General features: G+C 57.2%; 1 protein-coding gene across 18 annotated transcripts in view; it reads right to left on the bottom strand.

The window, feature by feature from the left end:
- The window catches only part of FARP2 (FERM, ARH/RhoGEF and pleckstrin domain protein 2), an 83,756-nt gene that overhangs the window by 54,168 nt on the left and 16,473 nt on the right, over positions 1 to 13,115 (bottom strand). Inside the window, exon 2 of one of the 18 annotated variants that reach the window (XM_021076021.1) lies at positions 9,515 to 10,645. The exons of the other annotated variants lie outside the window; for them this stretch is intronic. The gene's annotated coding sequence lies outside the window, so the exon portion shown is untranslated. The remainder of the gene's footprint in view (positions 1 to 9,514; positions 10,646 to 13,115) is intronic. 18 annotated transcript variants of the gene reach the window in all.

Raw genomic sequence — 13,115 nt, 5'->3', positions numbered from 1 at the left:
GACCACGAGGCTTGGCACTGGCGCATGTCGACGCAGGCCAATCAGCGGAACAGAGTCAGAAGTGAAGACACAGACCCTGATATACATGATTGGCGGGGTGTCCGGTCCAGCAACTTCAAGTCACTCAGTGGGCAGAAAACGGCTCATTCAAAAAATATTACTGGGCATCCATCTGGAAAAACCAGGTTGCACCCTTATCTCACACCACCATTTCCAGACGAGCAACGCATCTAAACAGGATACATCTCCTCATCTAAGGGCTGCAGTGAGATAAAACCGCTTTATGTGCCGAGTGGGGAAAAGGCCGGTTTGGTCCCTTCAGCAGCTAAAAGCCACCGCAGTGATGGAACAACACAGAACTGAAGTCGCCTGCACAGAAAGAAACACTGTGAAGTCAAACACGTCTTCAAAGACAAACAGGGAAACACTTTTGCAGCTCACAGCACAGACAAAGGGCCGATTTCTCCAGAAGAGGCCAAACTGCAGCTGAATAGAAAAATGGGGAGAAGGGCAGGCTGTTCACAAAAACGGAAGAACCTCCATGACGTCTGAACACACAAAAGAGGGTCACGGCGCTCACGCTTTGAGAGATGCAAATCGGAATGACACTGAGAGTCCACTGTTCTGCCCACGCAAGGGGCAGAGCTGGCTCTGACAGCCGCAGCGTGGGCCAGCGGGAGGAGCTGGGCGCCTCTGTGCAGGCTGCCCACGTACCAAGCTTCCACGTCCATGCCGTTCTCTTCAAGCCCCTCCTCTAAAAGCGTGCATTTCGCAGGTGCAAGGCCACGTCTACGGAACCATGTTTGTTACAGTAACGCTTCTACTGCAAATGATTAAACACACCCCAAATCGACAGGACAGGGCAGGCCGCCAAGCTCTGGCACATCAGGGACACTGGAGCAGTCAGACGGAGCTGTTCTCTGTGCACTAAAACGAGAAGACCTCTCAGACGAACTGTCCAGGGAGACGGGCGGGGAGCAGAACCGCTCGAGTGCCGCGGCTGTTCAGATGGAGACCTGCGAACAGCAGGTGTGAACCTCAGGCAGGTGCCCAGGCTCTCTGCCAGGGGCACGGCTCACTAGGAAGGCTGGTTCCAGAGAACCGAGCCATGCACTGCACACCACCCTATGGTTCCTGAAATTTCTACCATGCATGTGTACTAACCTATTTTTCAAGTCTACAGAACTTTAAAAAATGGAGTATGGCGTTCCAGCTGTGGCACAATGTGATTGGCAGCGCCTCTGCAGCGCTAGGACGAAGGTTTGAGCCTCTGCCGCACCGCCACGTCCCGGTGCAGTGGATTAAAGGATCTGGTGCTGCCGCTGCAGCGCAGGTTGCAGCTGTGGCTTGGGTCTGATCCCTGGCCTGAGGATGGGTCGGGGAGGGGGCTGTTGGTACCTAAGGGCCAAGTGCAGGATGTCAGAACCTGCTGGGGGGGGGGCAGGCGGTGAAGGGGTGGGTGGGAGTGGAGGGGAGGGCGGTGCGGGCAGACACCGCAGCCCAGACAGATGTCAGAGCAATGGGGAGCGGACCTGGCACAGAGGGCCACAGCCCCCAGCTCTTCTGCCAGAGGGCCTCGGACCAAGGGGGGCCCAGACACGCTGAGCCACAGAACAAGGAAGTGCCTGCAGAGAGGTGGGGACTCTGAGCGGGGCGCAGGGGCAGCTCCCGCCGGCCAAATCCAGGGTGTGGTGGGGGCAAACCCGCTGCACAGGAGTCCCCGAGTCCGTGTGGATAGAACTAAACAGATACACAGCAAGCTCAGTGAGCAGTGAGACACCGACACCCAACGTCCTTTGGAGTCCCTCTCGCTAACACAAATTCCACACGGAAAAGAGCGCCCTCCCTGGGAAGCCCGCAGTGGTCAGAGAACAGCCCAGAGACGGACACGGTGGACACGTGTGCCGCGCAGCAGGAGGCCGTGAGGCCGGCCCCGCTCCGGCCGTCCCCGGACCCCCAGTCTCCCTCTGTTCGGGCTGCTGAAACGTAGGCTGCAGGGCTTTCAACAGACGCTGGGTCGTCACAGTCCGGAGGCTGCGTGTCCAGCATCAAGGTGCTGGGGGTGGGGCGGGGGGGCTCGCTCCCCGGGCACAGGGGGGTCCTCACCTGCGGAAGGGGCCGGGGCTCCCCAGGCGCTCTTGCGGGAGGGCGCTGAGCCCATTCACGAGGCACCACCTGCACACCATCACTGTGGGGGCCAGGTTTCCACACGCGAACTCGGGGAGACACACATTCAGGCCAGAATACCTGCCCAAGATGACCTGGATCCAATCAGAAGGTCAATCTGAGGCTCGGCCACAAAATAACCTCCGTGATCTTCAGAAACATCAAGATCGTGAGGGTCACGGGCCACGGCGCAGAGGCAGGCCTGTCAGCTCCAGCCCTGGTCACGACGGACACTGGTGCGACCAAGCGGGGACCGGGCAGGAGGGTCAGACACGTGGAGTGCCCCGAATGACACTGAAGAAGCCCGTCCTTGTGGGCACACCCGTGAAGAACGGGGGCACTGGGGCGCCGCTGGCAAATCTCCGGTGAGTCAGGAAAGTCCTCTGCTCTGTGAGACGCGGACGCAAGAAACCAGAGGCAACGCAGACAGCCGGAAAGCTAGACCGAGCTCGTGGGCTGGAGAAGTGAACCCTGCGAATGCAATTACAGATTCAGGGCAATCCCATCAAATCACCAACGACATGCGGCAGAGAACTAGAACAAAACATTCGAAATCTGCATGGAATCGCAAAAGACCCTGGAAGGAAACCACTGACAAAGAGACAACCCATAGAACTGGGGTGAAATCTTTGCAAACAAGGCAACTGACAAGTGGTTAATCTCCAAAACATACAATCATTCGGCTTTACATTAAAAAAAAAAACAACCCAATCAAAAATGGACAGAAGAGGGACTTCCTGTCATGGGGTGCAGTGGAAACGAATCCAACTAGGAGCCATGAGGTTGCGGGTTTGATCCCTGACCTCACGCAGTGGGTGAAGGATCTTGCGTTGCCATGAGCTGTGGTGCAGGCCGGTGGCTACAGCTCTGATTCGACCCCTAGCCTGGGAAGCTCCATATGCCGCAGATGCAGCCCTAAAAAAGACAAAAGGACACCCCCCAAAAAAATGGACAGAAGATCTAAACAGGCATTTCTCCAAAGAAGACATGAGCACATGAAAGCACATGAAAAGATGCTCAACAAAGCTAATTATTAAGGAAATGCAAATCAAAACCACAATGAGGTATCACCTTACACTGGTCAGAATGGTCATCCTCAAAAATCTGCAAACAATACCTGGTGGAGAAGGTGAGGAGAAAAGGGAGGCTGCTACACCGCTGGTGGGAACGTAAGCTGGGGCATCCACCTTGGAGGACAGCAAGGAAGTTCCTTAAAAAGCTAAACATAGTGCTACCATATGACCTGGCCATGGCACTCCAGGGGGCCTCTCTGGAGAAAAGTGGAACGGGAAAAGATGCACCCATCCCATGATCACAATGGCCAACACGCAGAGGCAACCTAGATGCCCCTCGACAGAGGACTGGCTTGAGAAGACGTGGTCCATGCACACAACGGAGTATTACTCAGCCACCACAAAACCCATGAAACACCGTCATACTCGGTGTCATCAGAGAAAGACAAATAGCATACCGTGTCACTTGTACGTGGAATCGAATAAAAATGACAGAAGATAACTTTTTAGTAAGAAGAGACAAACTCACCATTTTGAAGTCAGATTTATGGTTACCACAGGGGAAACGGGGGCAGGGGGACTCATGAGGAGGAAGGCGCTGACACATACACCTACCAGGTACGCAACAGACGGCAAGGACCTCCGGCGCAGCACAGGGGACTCCGCCCAAGGTTCTGCGAGAACCCACTGGGGAGAGAATGGCTACGTGTCTATGCATAACTCATGCACTCTGCCGTACCCGAAACTACACGACACTGGCAGTCAGCCGACGGAAGAGGCGGACATCCAGGTGGAAAGCAGCGAACACCAACCCCTACCTCATGCCGCACGCAAATGTGAACACGAATATCACAAAGGTAGAACAGTCAAGCTTCGGTAGGTCAACTGTTTCTTAAGCAGGACACAAAAAGCACTAGCTATAGAAGAGTGAGCAACTCATTGGACTGCCCGCAAATCACACACGTCTGTACATCAGACGTTACTGTGAAGACAGGAGAAAGGCACGTCGGAGGCTAGGAGATCTTTGTAACTCGAAAGTCCGACAGAGGCCCTAAAGCCGGCACGTGTTTCGGGCCCGGCCATCACGAGGAAAAGTCAGACGATACAGGGCAAGGAAAACGGCAGCAACACCAACGGGCGCTGGACAGGAGAGGATTCCGCAGGGGGCAGTAAACAGCAGGAGTCGGCCGACGTGACACCAGGGACGCTCGCTGGACCGGAGCCCCCAGGGTCCGAGCGCAAGAGGACAGACGATGCGGGGCGCGGGCTGCAGCCCCCGCCGGGGGTTCAATCTACCGCCTCGAGAAAACCCGCCAACTGGGCGCCGAGGCTGCGCGGGCTCTGGGCGCCGCAGAAGCGGCTGTTCCCGTGCCGCAGAGCCGCCCTGCGCGGCGGGCAAGGCGGCCCAGAGCGGCACCAACGGCAGGCAGGCTGTTTAAGGACGGACGCGACCCAACCCGACCCGACCCAGCCGCCAGGAAGAGTCGGCCGCGTCTGGCACCAGCGCCGCGGGCGGCCCCGTGCTCCGCATTCACGCCCAGCGGAGTGGCCGACGGTCGACGCTGCCTGAGCCAACAGACCCATGAGGACCCCGACTTCCCCCCCAAACCCGGGCTGGGGGGGCAACGGCACTAAGAACATGGTGCGCACGCGAATTTAGGTTAAAAACTGAACTTTTCGGTTCAGTTTCCATTTTCCCAGTTGGTCGCACCATTAGCGCTCTTCTCCAAGCTCAGACACGAAGCATGCTGCCGACCATTTACGTCGGGAACGGTGCTGGGGAAGACTCTGTCCGGACGACACTGGGCGACAGAAGCTTGGCTAACAAAGTGCTCTTTGTCCCCAGCAGTGGGACGCTCTTCTCAAAACGCCTGGTTCTGTTCTGAAACTGGCGGGCCTCACGGCCCGTTGACAGCTCCTCTGACAAACTGCAAAACGTTTCCTCCCTTACGAATGACACTCGTCGCTTCGTTACTTAAGGGTTTTCTTGTCTAATAATTAGATCAACCGCAAATTTCCTTTTACAATATACTAGCCCACAAAAGTCATCTCGAGGGCTCAGAGGCAGCTGGCTCCATTCATTCCAGATGCTTTGAAAGGTTACCTCATTTCTGGAGTTCCCGTCGTGGCTCAGTGGTAATGAATCCAACTAGGATCCATGAGGATGTGGGTTCGATCCCTGGCCTCGCTCAGTGGGTCAGGGATCTGGTATGGCTGTGCCTGTGGTGTAGGCCAGCAGCTGTAGCTATGATTTGACCCCTGGCCTGGGAACCTCCATATGCCAAGGATGTGGACCTAAAAAGCAAAAAAAAAGAGAGAGAAAGGCCACGGCGTTTCTGATGGGCGTTTCGCACTCACTCTGGTGTACGCTTTCAAATCCGAGGTTCTCACATGTTCCTAAAATTCTGGTCCGAGGTCCACCCCAGCTGCGTGTTAAGCCCAAGGGGCTGCGTCAGGTCCGAGAGCAGGAAGAGCGTGCTGCATCCCCTGCTCCAGAAGCTTCTGGCTCGCATCCCCGCACAGAGGGTCCTGGACCCCAATCTCGACCGCAGACGGGGGCATAAATGAGCTTGCGAGGCATGGGTGTGCTGGTGCCCCAGCTCTTTCTATGGTGGCTCCCCCTCAAGTACAGGACAGCCTGAACCCTCCCGCCGGGCCCTGTTAAATGCGCGCGCTGGCCGCCTACTCGATGGCTCTCTGCTCCAAGCCCGTCCCTCTCCACCGGCCTGGTGGTCCTGGGACAGGACCTGTGGACCTTCCTCTCTGACGGGCCGGGAGCCTCCGGGGGGGCCCTCCTGAGACTCTCGCTCAAGGTGCAGCCCTGCCCGCGGGCAGCGTCCAGCCTGCAGCCTGGTCCCGGGCACCAGAGCCACCGTCCCCACCGCCAGGGTCCAAGCCTCTTCCAAGTATGCGCGGCGGCTGGCGCAGCTCCCGCTCCGTATCTGTAGTCTCTCCTCGGCCGCCGGCAGTGGCCCGTCTCTACTGCCAACTCCTACTCCAACTCCAACTCTACGGCCAACTCCTACTCCAGCCACCTTCCCAGCCCCCAGAGGGCTCGGCCGCAGGCCCTGGAAACCGCAGGCCCCGGTGTGTGCAGCCGTCCTGTCTTCAGCCTAGAGAGGAGACTTGCAAACAGGGGAGGAAAGCGCCAAACCCACAGCAGCCTCCTGTACCGCCATGTGCTGCCAGCAGCGACGCAAAGGAAGGGGCACGGGCTTTACAGAGGGCACGGCCAGGCTGCGGCCCCAAAGCCACCGAGACCAAGAGAAAGCACGCGCTTCCTCGTCAGCCGTACCAACCCCGCGCTGTCAAGGTTCACTCCCGCACCTGCAGGAGGGAAAGGCTTGCGGGATGGAGCGGACCCGTGCGACGGGACGGCGAGTGCTGCTCACGCCAACACAAGACTCCCGGCCTGGAGGCTGATCGGGATGTCACTTCGGAACGCAGGAGACTAACGCCTTAGTTTGTTCCCTCTGTGCTGAACTGACTGAATTTTTTATTCTGAGCGTGTATTAATTTCATAATTTATTTATGTATGTATTTATTTTTGTCTTTTTGCCTTTTCTAGGGCTGCTCCCGCTGCATATGGAGGTTCCCAGGATAGGGGTCTCATCAGAGCTGCAGCCGCTGGCCTACACCAGAGCCACAGCAATGCGGGATCCGAGCCGCGTCTGCAACCTACACCACAGCCACAGCTACGCCAGATCCTTAACCCACTGAGCGAGGCCAGGGATCAAACCCACAACCTCATGGTTCCTAGTCGGACTTGTTAACCACTGAGCCACAACGGGGACTCCAATTTTATAATTAAAAAAAAAAAAAAAAAAAAACTTTCTAGGGTGGAAAATGCAAAAAAAAAAAAAAAAAACCAGCACAAAACACTTTACTTTATAAATCCAGTTGATTTGAATAATTAAAAATAACAGCATCAATTTCTAAACTGTAGAAAATTTATAGCAATGAAAACTTTGGTTTTCTAGAATTTTACACAGTAACAATCTTCCAAAAGCAGTTTACTCTCCTACTGCGTTCTGAGGTCTCTGCTCTCACCTGATTCCACCAAAGGACAAACTGAAGACTTGTAGAAGCCTGTGCTTGCAGCAAGAGTCTCTCCAAGACGTCTTTATTCTTTACGTTAACACGCTACCAAGTTCAGCTGTCTCTTAGTACCTTGTATAATTTATGGTTTCACTTCATGACACAATTTGGATTCCCAGCTCCATTTAGGATATGTTCCCACTACTTTATATGGTTTTTAAAGATGTACAACTGATGCAGGTCTAAGCCGGAAGCAAACAGCTTCAAAGCTGACTACCCTTGATTTAACGTTTGATTTAAAAGAGCTCACACTCCAGCATATTTTCCAGAAGGACAGCAGCGTCTAGAGCCTTAAGCTTCTTCTGAGTTGTCTTAACTGAAAATTCCTTCGGAAAAAAAAAGGCTTTTCTTCTGCTACAAAAATTTGACTTTACCAGTTTCAAATATCAAAAGATGCAAAAAAGCATATGGCCACATATCAGTCAGCCAAACAAAGGCAAAAAAATATTAATTTTGAGGAAACATTATAAATATCTACAAAGGAAACACTAAAAACGTATGTTTCATTATGATTTTTTTTTTTTTTGCTTTTTTAGGGCTGCACCCGTGGCACATGGAGGTTCCCCAGCAAGGGGTCAGTCGGAGCCATAGCTGCTGGCCTACACCACAGCTCACGGAAACGCTGGGTCCTGAACCCACTGATCGAAGCCAAGGATTGAACCCGCAACCTCATGGTTCCTAGTTGGATTTGTTTCCTCTGTGCCACGACAGGAACTCCTTAAATTTGTTTTGGAAAAGGATCTCTTTGGTTCATCCATGGAGTTGTGACAGAAGTGCACACTGGGCTTCAGAGAAGGGCCCAACCCAGGGCGTTTGAGACAGTGGCCCCAGGACGTTCTTTCTGATGTCACTGACATTGGAAAAAGCCCTCGAGTAGGGCTGGGACCCTCTCTGCCACTGTGGCAAAATGAAGCTGTGTTATATGAAGTACAAGTTAAACGCACGAGAGCATAACACATGTGCAAAGAACGTTCCAGCACCAACAGTCTGGAAGCACCTTCGGATGTCGCTCACGTCTCTCTCTGTGACCAGTCAAGAGCTCGCTAAAAACAAAAGCCATGACGACCACAGCCCCGGAGCCAAGGACCAGGATGGTTTAAAAGGCCGCCTCCTTGGCCACCAACTGGCACCTCTGACACTGGCAGCCCGAGCGCAGCGGTGCACAGAAGGGCCGCAGCAGCAGCAGCCGGAGCCCTGGCTCTGGTCCAGAGTCCCAGGCCCTGGGTGCACATCTCCCTCTGTCTCCGCCTGGGGGCCCGCCACGGACCTCGGACGCGCCTGAGGGGAGGGTGTCCCATCTGCGGGCGTGTCCACAATGCGACCCCTCCCTGCTTTGTTCTGTCTCCTGCGGGCCGGCTGGCCTCGCTGCGGCGGCCAGACTCTGCTCTCCTGCGTGAAGACGAGAGGCCTCAGAGGAGCGCCCTCCAGGCCCAAAGCTGAAGCGCCGTGCGTCCTGGCTGGTCCTCGCGGCAGGGCCCTCGAGGGGCCCATAGGCGGGCAGCCTCCCCGGAGCGGGCGGATGGGGGCACAGGCGCCAGCCCCAAGGATGTGCATGAGATGCCGCGCCCGTGGACGCGCGAAGGCTCGAGAAAGGAGGGAGAACGGCACCCCCGCCAACCCGCTTCCGGGAGCCGGGACACTGTCCGAAAACGACCACCACCACCAGCCAGACCAAAAATCCCCGCGGAAGTGATGCTGCAGGGGCCCGAGGAGGCCGTGCCTCCTGGGGCAGGAGGGCCTGACGCTGTCCAGCGAGTGGGAGGCTGGGGCGGGGGGTGAGGTCCCACCCAGATCAGCTGAGGGCTCCTGCTTTAAAGGTGCTCCTGGTGACTCCACTTTGTGGCAGGCGTCAGAGGCCCACCGAGGCGGGGTGGCTGCAGGAGGGGGCGGCAGACTGGCACGGCCCGCTGGCGGCCGTGGTCAGACAGAGACAGCCCCAGGGCCAGGTCCACAACCGGCCTGCATGGGGCAGCTGCACCTGTGGACGCTGCGGGGAAGAGAGAGACCCCGGGGGACCAGGCGCTGCTGGGCGGGAGGGAGAGCGGCGCAGACACCGGCCGGCTGGTAGCGCGGTGCGGTGCAGGGCACGGGACGGAGCCAGCGCCGCCCTGGGGGGGCTACCGCCTGCCACCAGGACGTCTGCGCTGTGTCAGCCGCGCAGGTGCGCACAGTGACACCCACAGACTGTCCCCAGCAGCACAGCGTCTACCATCCGGGGGCGCGAGCCCCGTGCTCACCTGCAGAACACACTCCGGCACATTCAGGAAGCCTGGGGCTCAGGGACCAGCGTGGGCAGACAGGCCACGGGGCGTGTGCCCACAGGGCCCAGCAGGAAGGGACGCGCTCGGAGGTCATCCTGCCGGGTCACAGGTCCGGGTGGGCCCGAGCAAGCTGTCCCCAGACTTGAGACAGCAGTGGCAGAGGGTCCTGGCCGGCCCCACGTGGTTCGTCATTCGGGAGAGAGAAGGAAGCCGACCGCAGGACGGGGCGAGCAGGCCGAGCCTGGGAGGCCTGAAGGAGAGACGCCCGGGCAAGTGTCGCCCTCGAGGAGGTGGCTCCATGTGGGGAGCTGGGCCAAGAAGGTCGGCATCTGAAACTTCTGGGAGGGATGGAGGCCCAGGGGGATCGCGATTCGAAGGCCAAACGGCACGTCCGTCGAAGCTCTTGCAGCTCCTGAGCGTGCAGGACAGCAGACGCAAGTTCTTCCTGATTAGAAAGGAGCGCCCTGTGAGCAGAGCAGGGGCTCACCCGTCGGAGGGGCCGGCGTCACCTGTGTCACCTGCTGGTTCCTGCTGGGGCTGCCAGGGATGGAAGCCCATCGGATGGTACACACAGCGTCACAGGTTCCGACGATGCCACAGGCAGGTGTCATGAACATGGCTGTTGGCTGACGCCCTGAGATGACTGCCAGTCCCTTTACACGGCCGTGGTGGCTTCTCGGGCAGTGCTGCCCAACCCTCTTATGTTTGTCGCCAGCCATCTCGCACAGGCACACCAGCCAGCCTGCAGGCGTGTTTCTGCACGTGCGTGTGTGCTGGAGCTTCAACACAACTGGGGGAACGCCCTCCTCCCTGCCTTACACTCCCTGCCACATTCCTGAGCATCAGGGTCAAGAAAACAGATCAGCTTTCCAAGACGAAATAATAGGTTTCAGAGCTAGGACAGAATCGCCTCATAGCTGTGCATCCCAGAACCAAATAAGAGCTCTTGATACAGCCTGTGTTATCCACACTTCTGATGCTCCGTTCTAATTCTTCTGAGATGAGGCTGAAGTTCTCAGCCGTTTATGTGCCGTATTTAGGAGGTTCGTGTGGAAGCAGTGACAAACATCTGGCTATGATACTTTCTGGAATTCCAGCTATTTCTTCCTGGCCAGAAAGAAAACATTAAGTTTTCACTGGAAGAGCAATTTCAAGTCTGCCAGCACGGAACTTCATGACTGAGAATCCGTCCTCCTACTGCCCACATTTAAGCGAAAGCTTCTCCGATTCCTAAGGAAAGCCCACTCTGGAAATTCTGAGTTAAGCAAAGGGGGACTTGAGCACAGAGATGAGCGGGCGCGGGCGGCCGGAGGGCGACGGGCACCCCGGCCCCTTGCTCCCGGGTGCCGCCCGCGCCTGCTCCCTGCGGCCAAACTGCATCCAGCCCACCCTTCCAGAGCCCGAATCGTGCCTTCCACCATCCTGGCGTCCGGGGAGCAGACGAGCTCCCACTCACATCAGTTCTTAGGCAGCAGATGACCGACTGGCAAAGCGTCGATTCTCCAGGCCCCTCGGCCTCTGTGACCCGGGGGGCGGGGGGGGGGGGCGCTGGCCAGCTGCACCCTTGCTCTGGGCCGCGTGGCACCCCTTCCACCTCCCCACTCCGCTTCTGCGCACAGGACAGGGCGAGCCGGCGCCTGGCTGCCGGATGGCTTTTCTCACGGCTCAGAAAAAAGACTTCCTAGAACTGAGCTGGCTAATTTCAAAACCACGGAATTCATTTAATTAATGGAAAACAAATCCTGGCTTCACTAGATCAAAGAAGTGGCCACTGACCGACCTCTGGGTGGCCAAGCGGCCCAGCAGTGAACGTCAACTGCACTTAAAATGAAACGCAGTTGAAGCCACACAGACAGCACCGCCCAAACCCGCATACCGATTTCTCTCCCTTGCTTTGCGTCCCCCCCACAAACAGTTGTTTTCTCCCCCTTTTGATGGTTGCACCTGTGGGATATGGATGTTCACAGCCCGGGGCTGGAACTGGAGCTGCCACTGAGGTCGACACCGCAGCCGCTTACGCAGCAGCTTGTGGCAACGCCGGATAAAAAGAAGTATTTTAACTAGTAACCACCACAAAGACCCACGGAGAGTGTCTTACTCCACGATCTCACATAGCCCGACAAGCCTGGGTTGTTGCAGCAAATAACCCCACGCAGATGAGGGTGAATCACAGACACTGGCAGCTACTGCTCACCAAGGAGACACCGATTTAAAAACAGTGTCGATTAAAGCCCCGGGCTCTGTACGCTTACACCCCTCTGAAGGGAACTTCGAAACGTCTACAAAGCTGAAGAGGAAGCTCCCTGTCAGCTGCATCCCCGAGCTCGGTGGCCTCTGCTCGGCTTTCTCCGTGGTCCTCGCCACTCCGTGTGTGGCCACTTCCTAACGACTCACCATCTGCCCAGGGAGCGCCCCGAGGTAACTTCTTAAGGTACAATTCTTGTATTTTTGGCTCAAAACCCTTTTCTTTAGCCATGAAAAATGTTTAAATTTCATTTTAAACCACAATGAGATACCACTTCAAAGCCACTAGGATGGCCAGAACCAGAAAGCCAGACCGGGAGCTCCCGTCGCAGCGCAGCGGAAGCAAATCTGACTAAGAACCATCAGGTTGTGGGTTCGATCCCTGGTCTCACTCTGTGGGTTAAGGATCCGGTGTTGCTGTGAGCTGTGGTGTAGGTCACAGACGTGGCTCGGATCCCACATTGCTGTGGCTGTGGTGTAGGCTGTTAGCTGCAGCTCCGATTTGACCCCTAGCCTGGGAACCTCCATATGCTGCAGGTGTGGCCCTAAAAAGACAAAACATAAATAAATAAAATAAAATTCATTAAAAAAAAAAAGCCAGTGTGCATGTGGGCGGGTGGAAGGGCTGGCAGCCCACGGACTGCGAGGGTGAAGAGGCTGCAGCCACTCTGCAGCCAGGCTGCCAGTGGCTCAGACAATCGCACAGGAGGTGCCCACGCACAGCTGCCTGCAGACGCCCGTCCACACACACACCTGCGCGCGAAGTCTGGAGCGGCGTGAGCCTGGGAGCCCACAGCCGGTGATGGGTGGCCCGAGTGTGGCAAAGTGATGCAGCGTGACACTACTGGGCCGTGAAGAGGAGAAGGGCCCTGCGGCGACGTGGACAGCACGGGCGGGGCAAGCCGCTGCGTCCCCCGGGTGCCAGAGGCCCGTCTGTCACAGAAGACTACACGGGGAGGGAGGGCCGCAGCAGGGACACCTGTGGGGACAGCACGCAGGTGACCGCTTGCTTGGAGCTGGGGGGGAGGACCGAGGGCTCCGGGGGGGACAGCTAAAGGGCAGGCGGCCTCCTTGTGGGGTGCCAAAAATGCTCCACGAGCGGCCGCGCTCCTCTGCAACTCTGTCACCCTGAACGGTGCGCTTCGCGTGCGCGACTCCGCGGGGCGGTGACCCTGTGGCCATCCAGCTGCGACAAAGCGTGCGCTCAGCCCGCCCCCAGCACCACCGGTCGATCAGCAGGCAGGACCCAGGGGTTCTCGGATCCAGAAGGAAAGGGACGAGGAACGCTCCCGCGGGGTCTGGGCAGCCGTCCTGGCCCCGGGGCGCGGCAGAG

The sequence above is a fragment of the Sus scrofa genome, chromosome 15, assembly GCF_000003025.6.
Source record: "Sus scrofa isolate TJ Tabasco breed Duroc chromosome 15, Sscrofa11.1, whole genome shotgun sequence".
In the NCBI taxonomy this organism is placed as follows: domain Eukaryota; kingdom Metazoa; phylum Chordata; class Mammalia; order Artiodactyla; family Suidae; genus Sus; species Sus scrofa.
This window is presented reverse-complemented; position numbering and strand designations above follow the sequence as displayed.